Below are 14,159 nucleotides of genomic sequence, written 5' to 3' on the forward strand. Positions count from 1 at the left end.
CTCAGTTTTATCAAATACAGTCACCCGGATTCTACTGCCAAGAGCTGGTTATTAGCCAGATTAGTGAGAACGGGTTGTTCTATGGCCCAAACAGAAGTCTAAGCAGTTAACCTGACACAGAAGAGACAGAAAAGCTATAAAAGGAACACACATGTCCCTACAAAGCTCTCCCAGGATGTGGAGAAGAAAGAAGCAGTCTTAGGTTTCAAAAGCTACTGTGGTGTCACTGTGTGACATTGCATGGCATTTATTAATAACAATGAGATTGCTAACATTTTTTGGATGCTTATTATATGCTAGCCAAGTGATCTGCATGTGTAACGTTAATCTTGAGAAAACCCCTAAGAGTTAGTTCCTATGATTCCATTCTACGAATAAAGAAATTGAGTGACGGGGAGGTTAAGAATCTTGTCCAAGGTCACACAGCTGGTAAATGACAGTGCTAGAATTGGGCTCTGTGCTAAAAACTTTTCAAACATTCTTTAATTTAAACCTCTCTTAAGAGAGATATTATTATCATCCACCTTTTATAAATTTCCAAGTCCAGGCTCAGAGAGGCCATGAAAACTGCTGGAATTCACATAGTAACTATGATGATAGAGCCCCAAATCAAAGCTGGATCTGAGTTACCACCCAATGTGACACATGGTTCAGTGAAACAACTGGACCAGACTCTTCAAAAGAGTCAATGTCATGAACAACAAAGAGGGCTGGAGGCTCTAGGTTGAGAGAGAGAGAGAGAGAGAGAGAGAGCGCAAACACACGTTGGCTAGATGCAATGTTGTTCTGGACGGAACCTAGGTTAAAGATGGCTCATGTAGCAAGGAGAGGGTTGGGAGCATGGGGGAAATTTAAATAATAAGAGTTTGTGAGACCGTAGTATAGTGCTAAGACGACATTTCTCCAAGTGCAATGGCTGTATTATGGTTTTACAAGAGAATGTTCTTGTTCTTTGAAGATACTTGCCGAGGTATTCAAGAGTTGATGTGCACAACCATCTCTTACATGGTTTATCAAAAACAAAATGTGTGTGTAGGTGTATATATATGTGTCTGTGTGTGCATAAGTATCTGTTGGTACATGTCTATGCCTATATACACATTTATGTTTATTCAGAGAGAGAGAGAGGGAGGAAGCAACGTAGCAGAGTTTTAAGTGAATTGGTAACCAGGTGAGTGTTCACGTTTTACTCTTGCAGCTTTTCTGTAGGTTTGGGTTTTTTTACAGTATAAAACTTGGGGGGAAAATCTATGTCTGTGTGACTGCCCAGTTCCACTCCTTAACCTCCACTGTGGTCTGTCTGCTCTAAGTCAACACTGAGGCTATGGGTCGCCAGTAACAGGATGGATCACCGATAAGTCTAACGATAAGGCACATCACTTAATATGTACTATGTGTTCAGTCAATATTTTGTTGAGAGTTTACTACATATCAGGCATCCCTCTGGGGGTATCCCTTATCCCTCTGAGGATAAAATAGTGGCATAACAAAGTCCTTGACTTTGGGAGATGGGAAAACCAGTGCAGCAGGCAGAAACTAAGTAGTTAAGTGAGTAAATGGTTAATAGAGTTCCAGACAGAGATGGAGAGAGATGGAGGGCTGTTTAGCTAAGTGTCGTCAAGGAAGGCTTCTCTGAGGAGGTGACTTTTGGGCCCAAACCTGAGTGAAATGAGGGGACTAGCCTGGGGCAGGTGCAGAGGAAGTGCTTTCCAGGCTGAGGAGAGCTAGCCCCTCAGTGAACCATCACGCAAGCCATCCCCAGCACTCCGTATCTTGTGTAATTTCCTTGCTATCCTTCCCCATTTTTTGTCTTATTTCATTTTATTTTTCAAAATGCATAAGAAGTTTTGTAGCAAGGTTCTCTTGGACCGTAAGATAAAATTCCCTTTCGGTGCAATCTTTTGTTTTGTTTTTTGTTTTGTTTTCAGAAAATGTAGGCAAAGAGATAGGTGTCCTCTTGAAACACGTTCAGGTGCAAGAAATGTCATATTTCTTTCCCTTTTAAAATGAAAGCTAATAGATTTTTCCCCCATAGTTCAAGTTTGAAGGGAAATACAGCGATTTTACCGGAGCTGCTTGGATCCACTGGACCCTGTAGAAGCCTAGACACTCACGTGGTAAAGAGGTCACTCGGGGAGGTGGCTCTGTGCCTGGGTCACCTGCCACCTGCTTAAACAACCCACCTGTCCCCACATTTTTTGTATGTTAGGTGGAAAAGCACTTTATACAGTAAGTTGGTCAATCATACCTGTTACAGACAATCTTCCCCATGAGTCGTTCACCATTTAGCTTTGGCCGTGAGAATGACTGCATATGTTCTGTCTGGTTTGTAGGTCCTAAAGTCTACCACCCAGTTTTTTTGACTTTAGCCTTTGACCATCTCCTTTCAAAACTATAGAAATAATCATTTATGTTTTTTCTATAATTTTTATAGTTTTGCTTATGACAATCAAGTCTTAGACTTATTTATAACAGATGTTGATGTAAGGGACATAGGTCTAATTTTATTTTACTTCAAAAAACCCCCACAAAATTTGTTGAGGATCAATATGGACATATGCAAAGAAATAAAATTTTTATAGAACAGCCTCCTTGCTCATAAATGCCATATTTACAACAAAATCTTGTATAAGGAGAATTTGGGGTAGGGTCATTTGCATTTAAAGACTTGAAGGCCTTTTCAAGGAAATAATGCTTGAGACCTGTAATCGTGAGTGAACTACTGTTAACAGGACACGGATAGTTCTCATTCCTTGAAAATAAAGCAATAAAGTCAAAAGCATTAAGTAAAGACACCATCAGTGACATTTTATACTATTAACAAGTAATAGAAGACAGTCAATTTTCCTTTATCCGCCTCTGTTAACCTAGAAACTTTTTAAGACTTCTATTCTTTGCAAATTTAATGAGGTACTTGTTATCTTTTTAAAACCATGTTTGGATATTCTACAAGGGAAGAGACATTAATGTGGGAGCCTGGTTGTATATCCAAATTTTCACAACGCCTTCTTTTGTATTGAAAAGTATTTTACTTGTACTTGTAGATATCACAATATGTCTTCCCACAGAGATCGTAGAGGCTACGTACAAACACTGGATAATGAAAGCGGCTTATATGACCACCATTCAGAGACACCGAATGCTATTCATGTTGGCCTATGTTCTTCTACTCTCTTTCTCATGTACATACATTCATGCTCAGTTCATAAAGACTTGATTGTTTGTTTCTGTAAGCCAAGTGGTGGGTTGGGGCGGCGCAGTGGGAGACGTGGAACATGCAGACAAATGAGGAATCACTGCATGCCCCATGGCTGGTGACAGTAGGTGGCCCATGTCAATGGGATGAAGGAGAAAGGAGGTTTAGCCCCTTCTCGGAAGACTATCCCTGGCATATTGCTCGCATAAGATGATAGACATGCAATATTTTGTAGCCTGAACTCTTGTAGAATATGTTTTTAATATACCATTTATTGATAGCCATTTATTGTGTGCCTGCTGTCTATACAGGGCATTTTACATACATGAGTCCTAAGCCACGTAATCACTTCCAAAGTAGGAAATTTATATCCCATTTCCCCCGGCTGGCCTAGATAAGAAAAAAATGAGACAGAGAGAGATTAATAATTGCCCATTTTGCTACTTTTGGAGGCAATGTTTAAAACAGCTAACAACTTGACATCCAATCAAAACCAGCATCCGACCAATCTATGCCTATCATGTCCAGTCCACAGGACAAGGTATGATATTGCTACCAGGCCTATGATCATAATTTTCTTGATTATATTTCATATGCTGTTTTGGTAATCTATTTAACCCAATTCAGTAACATATTGAGACATCTTTCCATGTTATGAGATGTTATTTTACTATGTATATTTCTGTTTTTTCTTAATTTTTTTTCTAATGTTTATTTTTTTAAAATATTTTAAATGTTTTTATTTATTTTTGAGACAGAAAGAGACAGAGCATGAGCAGGGGAGGGGAAGAGAGAGAGGGAGACACAGAATCCGAAGCAGGCTCCAGGCTCTGAGCTGTCAGCATAGAGCCCAATGCCGGGCTCGAACTCACAGACCGTGAGATCATGACCTGAACCTAAGTCAGAAGCTCAACCCACTGGGCCACCCAGGCACCCTTAATGTTTATCTATTTTTGAGAGACAGAAAGAGACAGAGAGAGGCAGCATAAGCGGGGAAGGGGCAGAAAGAGGGAGACAAAGAATCTGAAGCAGGTTCCAGGCTCCGAGCTGTCAGCACAGAGCCCAACACGGGGCTCAAACTCACAAACCATGAGATCATGACCTGAGGCGAAGTCCCACACTTAACCAACTGAGCCACCCAGGCGCCCCTACTGTGTATATTTCAATGCATTTTTATTTAATGTATCAGAATGACTTGTGACTTCCACATACTCAAACTGCAATTCTCTCTAATGTGGAAAAAGTACACAGAATTAAAATCACATATACTAGAATTTTGCATAATGAGAATTCTCAGTGGGGAGGGAGTACTGTAATGGAAATTAGTAGATACTAAGTGGAAGAGAAAACTTTGTTACAGGCTGAGCACTTCCTGTTGGGAAAAAATTATCAGGTGGTTTCTCTTTACACAAATGGAAAGTGTATGGTTGTGTGTGTGTGTGTGTGTGTGTGTGTGTGCGCTCGTGTGCAGGCGTATGGGTTCATAAACAAGCTACCTCTTAAGAACATGGCCTCCAGCTCCGGCCTCAGTCTTTTATTAACGAGAATGTGGGTGCCTTGGCAGCTCAGTTGGTTAAACATCCAACTCTTGATTTTGGCCCAGGTTGTGACTTTGTGGTTCATGAAATTGAGCCCAGCATCAGGCTCTGTGCTGGAAGCACAGAGCCTGCTGGGGATTCTCTCTCTCTTTCCCCCCTCCTTCCCCTCCCCCAGCTATATCTCTCAAAATAAATAAATAAACTTAAAAAAATAAAAGAGAATGAAAAATAGCAAAGTAAGGTGATTTAGGAGGGAAAATAGAAATGAGTTGATATTGAAAATAGGGCTCCTCTAGAAAGGAAAACAAAGGGAGTTTACTTAGTTTAAAGACAGAAAGCTAAGAGGAAATTTAGGAATTCCTGAAAGGCTTATAGTCACATAACTGCAAGATAAAGTAAAACATGATCTAAGTTGCAGCAAGGCACAGGTCAGTTGGTTTAAGGATTAACTTTTGAATCATTAAATTCAATGCTAGAATGTAGAGCCCAGAATCTTTAACTGGAAAATTTTTAAATTTCATTTTCTTTAAAGTTTATTAATTTTGAGAAAGAGAGAGAGAGAGAGAGAGAGTGAAGGGGCAGAAAGACAGAATCCCAAGCAGGCTCTACACTGTCAGCACAGAGCCTGATGCAGGGGCTCGAACTCACGAACTGTGAGATCATGACCTGAGCTGAAGTCAAGAGTCAGACTCTTAACTGACTGAGCCACCGAGGCACCCCTTTAACTGGAAATTTAAAAAAAATTAGAATCTAGAAATAGGAATCTTTATATTTTAGGTCCCTGAGTGTTTGAGTCAAGAGGTAGATAACAACCTGTAGAAATAACTTTCAGTTATAAAATGTACACGTTTACTTTAAAAGCTTTGAGATGTATAAGGGTGCCTGGGTAGCTCAGTCAGTTGAGCATCCAACTTCAGCTCAGGTCACGATCTCAATGTTTGTGGGTTCGAGCCCCGCGTCGGGCTCTGTGCTGACAGCTCGGAGCCTGGAGCCTGCTTCGGATTCTGTGTCTCCCTCTTTCTGCCCCTCCCCCCCTCTCAAAAATAAATAAACATTAAAAAAAATAGCTTTGAGAAGTATAGAAAGTTTGAACTCTGGAGAACTAAAGTACCCCCTGATGCAGACGTCTTTCAGCCAGTACAGACTCTCCTACAGGGAAGCTCATAGCACAGAGATTTGTCTAACTCCGTCATTTGTGTTTTAAGGTAGCTGCATATCTGAGGGAACTTCCTCTATTTGTCAATGCATCACTTTCGAACAGCTGTGTAGTGTTGCACGGCATGGCCATACCTACCTTACTTACCCTTTCCTTTCATTTGCCACTTAGCTGTCGGTCGTGATGCGAGAGTTTGGGAGGGTTCTGGTGTTGGTGCTGGGAGGACCTTTGCTGCCTTCGGTGTGATCCTGCCTCTGGGACCCACTCCCCCAGCAGTTCCCAGAGGGAGTGCTCTCTGCAAGCCTCCTTGGCTGCGTGCACAAGCACGTATTTCGTATCCTCTTTGAAAAGCCATCATAAGATTAAGAAGACTCTGTGTCCATCGTAGCCTCTGAGAGACTGACGGGGCTTTGGGGAACCCAAATGGGTTTCGGACTTCAAGACGGGTTTCCCTCTGAACGAGGCTCACTCCACACTGGCCTTCTTCCTGTATTTCCTCAGGGGAATCTCCAAAAGTCCCTTGTTTGCCTCTGCCGTGTATGCATTTAACAAAAAATGTGTTTCTATTAAGAATTTCCATATCCGGGTTTCTCATTCATCAACCCCTTTCTGCACGAGCCATTCTATCACCAGGGTAAGTGGACAAGAAAAAAAAAGTGTGGTCAATTGAGAAACCACTGGTTAGCCACCAAAGCTTCAGCCACAGGATTTGATGGTGCCGTTTCCAGAGCTCTGCGACAGTGCTGTTGGTGACATTAGACACAACCCTGCATTTTCTGCATTCGATAGAGAATGCAGGTATATCCTGGTTTATTAAAATCCAAATATCTCTCTATAGGAGAAGGAAATGTTCCACTAATATGGCCTAATGGTGTTTTGACCCTCTGGTGCCCACAGGACCTTGGATATTTAATTCCGTTTGTAAATGAGAATCCCACATGACTTTTTAGAGTGGATGTATTGCAAACAGTGTAATGTCCCTGGGGTACAATAAAAAGAATTACACCCAAAGCTTAGGGAAGCATCCTGGGTCAGAGAAGATTCCTGGCAGAGATCGACATATACGGGCAAGGCAGTTGAAATTTCTTTTGAACATTATAGGCACCTCTAGTTGCTCAGATTTAAAACAATGACCAGAAATGGAAAACCAGTGGGAGAATTTAGGCTAACCATAAACACCGGTTAACCCAGAATATACGTGATTTAATATGAGGAGTTTGTGTATTCCCCAAGCCTACCATAGTGCATGACACATAATAACACCGTATATGTTGATTTGAATCTAATTCTAATATGTAATTCAGTATTCAGAAAGTCAAAGTTTTACTGCTGCCCTACCTCTAAATGGCATGATCTCTTTTTGGAACTGTGCTCCCTCATTTCTTCCATAAGGGATGGGAGTAGGTCAGGGCTTGCCTACGTAGATGTCACAGGTCACTGCCTGCTTCTCTGCTGTGTCCAATAGCTTCAAAATCTTTCTCAGCCCAGAGCTCCGGAAAGCTGCTACCAATCAATAGAGTTGGTGCAAGGTGAACCCAATTTCTAAAGTCTAGACTAAAAGGGCCCTTCCATTTCTTTATGTGGTATGTCATTTGGTACTGTGAATTCTCATTTCTTGTACCAATATTTTACCTATTTGTCAATTTTCTAGCTATTTGGGAAAAAGACAACCCCTTCAGTGTCTTAAAATGGCCTCTGAGTTCTGGCTCCTGACTCTTCTGGAGAGATAAGAGGTTTCTTTACTTTTTTACTCTCCACTTCTCCCTGGTGTAACCCTGCCCTTGACAATGATCTAGTGCTTGATGTTTATGTATGCTATCTTAAGATAGTGACTCTCAAACCCTGACCACAGGTGTTGGGATACTGAGAGCTAGGCTGAGGAGCTCCCAACTAAAACGAAATAATCCCATGTGCTTTTCAAGTTCAAGAAACAAATGAATTGACTGGATAAAAATGTTAAGTACCCACATTTTGTCTTCAAACCATGGCACGTTATACTGTGTGTTTCGACTGGTATCTAGTATGATGGGGTTATAATTTAATTTACTTGAAAAATATTTATTTGGTTGCTACGAGTTTCACATATTGATGTTTAAAAATGTTCCAATAAGTACATTCCAGGTGCTTTGCAGTGGAACATGTTTAAGAATAATTTCCCTGGATTGTTTGCTTTTGGAAAGCAGAGGCCATGCTTGGATGAGCTTTGAACCAGAGAAAGCATCATGATTTTTCCAACTGCTCTCTACTTGAGGGTGGGCTGTCTCCAGCCTGCATGGGGGCTTGGCTGGAAGGCCAGGCATTCAATGTGTTTCAGAAGCAGGACTGGCTGATCCCATTCAGTGACCATGACCGTCCTCGTTATAGAAGTTATGACAGGCCCCAATTAAAGATTATGGCCAGCCCTATCTAGGTCACTGGTGGAAGAGACAGTCACCTCCATGTTCAATCTTGCCTAACCCATTAGACTTTCAGAGATGCTCTCGCTCATATCCCACCACCATATTGAAAACATGGCCAATAGCTTATGACTCCCACATTCTTAGTGTAGGAATTTAGGCTTTTAATTCCTGACAGAAGTACATTTTCAAGAGAACTCTCCAACCTCTGTCAGTTGTGGTGACTCACCCCGAGAGTCTATGATGGCTTCTTTCCCAAGCCCTGAATGCCAACTGGGAAAATCTGTTACAAAACTGAAGAAAATGGCTTTCTCTTCCGATTGTTCAAAGATTTCATTTTTTCATGTTGAAAACAATTTATTCCTTGAAATAGTGGATTTTTCCCCCTTCAATACGGAATAAAATTTACTGGGCTTGCCCACAGGCCCTAGTTGGCCCCGCAGGTACCATGGCCATCCTGGATGTCTTCAGCATCCAGGGGAGAAAATGCTGCTTCTGTTCCCTGATCTTTTTTTCCTCCAGCACCTACCTGGCACCAAACCTTTTCATGCCTTCTCCAGATTGACATGACCAACAGATAATATATAGTCATCATCTTCCTGGGAAGACCCAGATTTTGTGCATGAGAAAAAGTAAGTCATTTTAGGAAGTCAACTAACACACATCAGTCAAGTGAGCTATTTGGACAAGTGTAGACAGCCCCTCTCATTTTCTCTTGGCCTGCGATAACACATTTTGATTGGTGGGTGAACCCCTGCAGATATTGAACCAGTCGGCTATTGGCACTGCTGCTTCAAGCTTCAGGCTGCCATGTCTCAAATTGTGCTCTTCAGATTCTCAAACGGCCAGGGACGCCCCTTCAACTGTCCCACTTGTGATTCAAACAGAGATCATTTTGAAAGGCGATCTTTGAATTCCGAGTGTCAGTGATCACCTACTTTTTCCCTCTTAAAGATCCTGTTCAAGCTTCCTCATCACAAGTATCTCTTAGTAAATGCTGTCACGAATGGGACTCCAGTGTTAGGGGCTATCTCCAGCTGAAATAGCACGGGAAAGATCTACAACACTTCATATTGTTAGTACGGCCGTGTGCTTTTTCCTTTGTCTGAAACACAGAGTATGGTAGATCCTTTCTTCTCAAAGAAGGGTGCTCTGTTTCTGCATATTATGCAAGGCGTAGACTCCCTGCAGGAAACCAGCTCCCTCTGCCCTTATTCTATTCCCTCAAGATGTTCAAGGGAAACCTTGATCATTCCTCCCCAGATACGTTTCACCTTCACTAGAGATCATAACAGCACTAGCTAGGGTGGCCATGGGGGTCAGGTCCTGTTCTAAGATGCTAAGATGCATTATTTTACATACTCTTTGCAACAGCCCTATAAGGAATTCCCATTTTATGAATGAAAAGACTGAGCTACCAAGTGATAAAATCACTTTCTTAAGAGCGCTGGGCCTAGGAATGGCAGAGACAAGATCTGAACCTTGCACCCTTGAGTTTATTGTTGGAACCACCATCCAAACTTGCCCTGCACTTCAAAGTGCTTCTTGCTTTGGTTTTCCAGGAACAGGACAGGGAAGGGCACCTAAGATCAGTGAACCCCTCCTTTGCTATCTTCATATGTATCATTTAATCACATCCTCAAACCCCTGTTCATTATGTGTCTTTGTTGCCATTTCATTGTTGGGCAACCTCATAGGAGACGGGCCAGGTGGACCTGTCCAATGGCACAGATCTAGAGAATGGTAGAGATGGGTTTTGAACTCTGATCTATCCACATGTGAAAAACCGTGTCCTGCCTCACTGGAGCAGAAGAGAGAGAAGACAGGATATTCTTATTAGCCTTTTCATACAGGGTCTTCATCTTGTCCTCCAGCAAATATTTTTGGACACTGAGATGCTACTGACACTTTTCTAGGTAGGTGAGATGCACTTTTAACGGCAGAGTCTTTGTGACTCAACCACTTTTGTTTGACAATGGAAACATTTGCAAATAACAGGTACCCAACGGATTTTTGATATCACAGAATAGGTGGAACTTGGTTCTGTTTACGGGTAAGGGGAAATGAGCTGTATTCTCTAGGATTGATAAGCTATGTCTCAAATGAGAGAAAGAACCCCAGAACTTCCGGTTTCCCTGGAGCTTTCCAAGTACTGTTGTCAGAATGATTATTATTTTATTCACATTCCTCAGATCTGATTCCCTTTAGCTCTTCCTCATCCTGCATAACTCTTTAGCTCCGAAGCACTCCCAATAGATTCCACCACGGAAGATTTCAGGCTGTATTTTCATCCAAGAAGGAGGGAACACGGATCAGGGAAAGGAAATGAGGAGGGTATCTGCCCCAGATGTGTTTATACACAAGCCTGGAGAACTGCATGGATACAGGCACACGGACAGACTATTGAAACACACACACAGGTCGACAAATAAACCCGCTGATCCCTACAGTGACACATACATAGACACACACGGGCACTACAAACACAATTTTGCAATGTCTAATATGCACCCAGTTGCTCCAGGCCATTTTTTTTTAATTGAAGTATATTGACATATAGCATGTTAGTTTCAGGTGTACAATGTAATGATTTGATATTTGTATACATTTCAAAGTGATCACCACAATAAGTCTACTTACCATCTGTTAGCATACCAAATTAAAAAAAATTCTTGTGATGAGAGTTTTTGAAATTTATTCTCTCAGCAACTATCAAGGACACAAGATGATATTGGCTCTAATTATCATGCTGTACATTATATCCCCAGGACTTATTTATTTTATAACTAGAAGTCTGTACCTCTTGACCCCCTTCACCCATTTCACCCACCCCCAAACTTTCCTCCCCTCTGACAACCACCAATCTGTTCTCTGTACCTATGAGTTTTGTTTTCTTTGTTCATTCATTTTGTTTTTTGAGATTCTATGTAGAAATGAATTCATCCCATATTTGTCTCTGTCTGGTTTATTTCACTTAGCATAATATTTTCAAGGTCTACCCATGTTGTCGCAAATGGCAAGATTTCATTCTTTTTCATGGATGAGTAATAGTATTCCACTATGTATATACATGTATATACATATATATATATGTGTGTGTGTATATATATATATATATATATATATATATATCTCACGTCTCCTTTATCCCTTCCTCTATGACTACTTAGGTTATTTTCATACCTTGGCTCTTGTAAATAATACCTCAGTGAACATAGGGGTACATACATCTTTTCAAATTTGTGTTTTCATTTTCATCAGATAAATACCCAGAAGTGGCATTGCTAGACAGGGTAGTTCTATTTCTAACTTTTTGAGTTACCTCCATACTGTTTTCCACATTGGCTGCTTCCCCAATTTACATTCCCGCCAATAATGCATGAATGTTTCTTTTTCTCCACATCCTTGCCAACACTTGTTATTCTTGCCTTTTTTATGATAGCCATTCTAACAGGTGTGAGGTGATGTCTCATTGTGGCCTTGATTTGCATTTCCATGATGATGAGTGATGTTGAGTATCTTTTCATGAACCTGTTGATCAACTCTATGCCTTCTTTGGAGAAATGTCTGTTCAGATCCTCTGCCCATTTAAAAAAAATGTTTAATGTTGGGGCACCTGGGTGTCTCAAAAAAATTAAAATAAAGATTAAGAAAAAATTACAAAAAGCTTTTGATGTTTACTGAGAGAGAGAGAGAACACCAGCAGGGGAGGGGCAGAGAGAGAGAGATGGGGACACAGAATCCGAAGCAGGCTCCAGGCTTTGAGCTGGCAGCACAGAGCCTGACTTGGGGCTCAAACCCACGGACCTCGAGACCATGACCTGAGCTGAAGTCAGTCGATTAACCCACTGGGCCAGCCAGGTGCCCCTTTTCTCTGCCCATTCTTAAAATCACATGTTTTGGGTCATCATCGTTGTTTTTGAGTTGCATGTGTTCTTTACATATTATGAATAGTAACTCCTTATTAGATCTATGATTTGCAAATGGCTTCTCCCCATTCTGTAGGTTGTCTTTTCATTTTGTTGATGATTTTCATTGCCGTGCAGAAGCTTTTTAGTTTGATATAGTCTCACTTATTTATTTTTACTTTTGTTCCCCTTGTCTTTGAATTTAAATTTTTTTTTTTTTTTTTTTTTTTTTAGAGAGAGCTAGAGAACATGCACACAAGAGGGGGAGAGGGGCGGTGGGAGAGAGAGACTTCTAAGCTGACTCTATCCTCAGCATGGAAACTGACACGGTGCTCAGCCCCACGACCCTGGGATTAGGACCTGAGCCAAAATCAAAGGTTGAATGCTCAATTGACCCAGGTGCCCCTCCGACCTCACCATCTTTGGAGTCAGATCCAAAAAATCTTTGTAAAGACTGACTGCAAGAAGCTCACTCCCTATGTTTTCTTCCAGGAGTTTTATGGTTTCAGGTCTTATATTCAAGTCTTTAGAATCCATTCTGAATTAATTGTAGTGTGGTCCAGAAAATGGTCCATTTTCATTCTTTTGCTTGTGGCTGTCCAGTTTTCCCAGCACCATTTATTGAAGAGACTGTTCTTTCTATATTGTATTTTGTTGCTTCTTTTGTTGTGAATTAGTTGCCCATACTATGCATGGGTCTTTTTCTGAGTTCTCTATTGTGCTCCATTGATCTACGTGTCTGTTTTTATGTCAGTACCATACACTTTTTTTTTTTAACTATAGCTTTATAATATAGTTTGAAATCAGAGTGTGATGCCTCCAACTTCGTTCTTCTCTCTCAAGATTGTTTTCGCTATTAGGGATCTCTTGTAGTGCCATATAGATTTTAGGATTCTTTGTTCTATTTCTGTGAAAAGTGTCATTGGGATTTTGATGGGGATTGCATTGAATCTGTAGATTGCTTTGGGTAACGTGGATATTTTAACAATATTAATTCTTTCAATCTATAAAGACAGATTGAAGGAATTGAAATGGAAATAAATCTTTCCATTTATTTGTGTCATCTTCAATTTCTCTTACTGATGCCTTCTAGTTTTCAGAGTAGAGGACTTTCACCTCCTTGGTTAAATTTATTCCCAGGTATCTTATTTCTTGGTCATTATTTCTTCCAATATTCCTAAGGCTGGTAAGACGTAATAAGGACAGAACAGTGATTGAAAGAAATCCCTCAAGCATGCTGTCTTTTCTATTCACCAGGGAGGTGTCTGCTTATTATTTTGTGGGGATGGTTGTTCTTGTTTTAAAAAAGGGACTGTATCTTCTTCAGGCATAGGGATATCCATGTGAGGGGAATAGAGATACTGTTCCTCAGTCATACTTGTCCCCGATCCTGAGGACACACACACCCTGGGGCTCGGCCACCCTTCCTCTTCCTCTCACCATGGGCAGGGAACCACTTTCCCCAGGACCCACAGCAAATGGACGTTCGTCCCATTCCCTAGCTCTTCCCCTCCACAAGTAAGGAAACGAGTCTAGTAAGAGCTGGCTTTAGAGTTTTCTCTTCCTCTAGGAGTCCAGCAGCACCAACATTTCAAAGACCTGCCCCCATTAATTTCGCGTTTGCCAAGCCTCCCTGTCAAGGCTGGTCACGACCCAGGGTGGGGTGGGGAACCAGTGCCCTGAAACTTGCCATCACAGGAAAGGAGGGAGGCCCCATGCGGGGGCCAAAGCCCTCCCTGTCCTGCGATAGACCTGCTTGGCCTGCCTGGAAGCCCAGCCAGTGTTTTCACAGCTGCGGGCTGGGACGCCGCCCCCCAAGCCTCTTGTGCACAGTTGGCCTGTGATCCAGCAGCTGCGCACACCCAGGCATCACTCGGGTCCCCGCGGGGTCTGGGGGAGCCTGGGCCAGGAGGTCTGGCCCCGAACTGACCAACCTCGCCAAGGCCGGCTGTATCTCGGGCTCCT

The sequence above is a fragment of the Prionailurus bengalensis genome, chromosome B3, assembly GCF_016509475.1.
Source record: "Prionailurus bengalensis isolate Pbe53 chromosome B3, Fcat_Pben_1.1_paternal_pri, whole genome shotgun sequence".
In the NCBI taxonomy this organism is placed as follows: domain Eukaryota; kingdom Metazoa; phylum Chordata; class Mammalia; order Carnivora; family Felidae; genus Prionailurus; species Prionailurus bengalensis.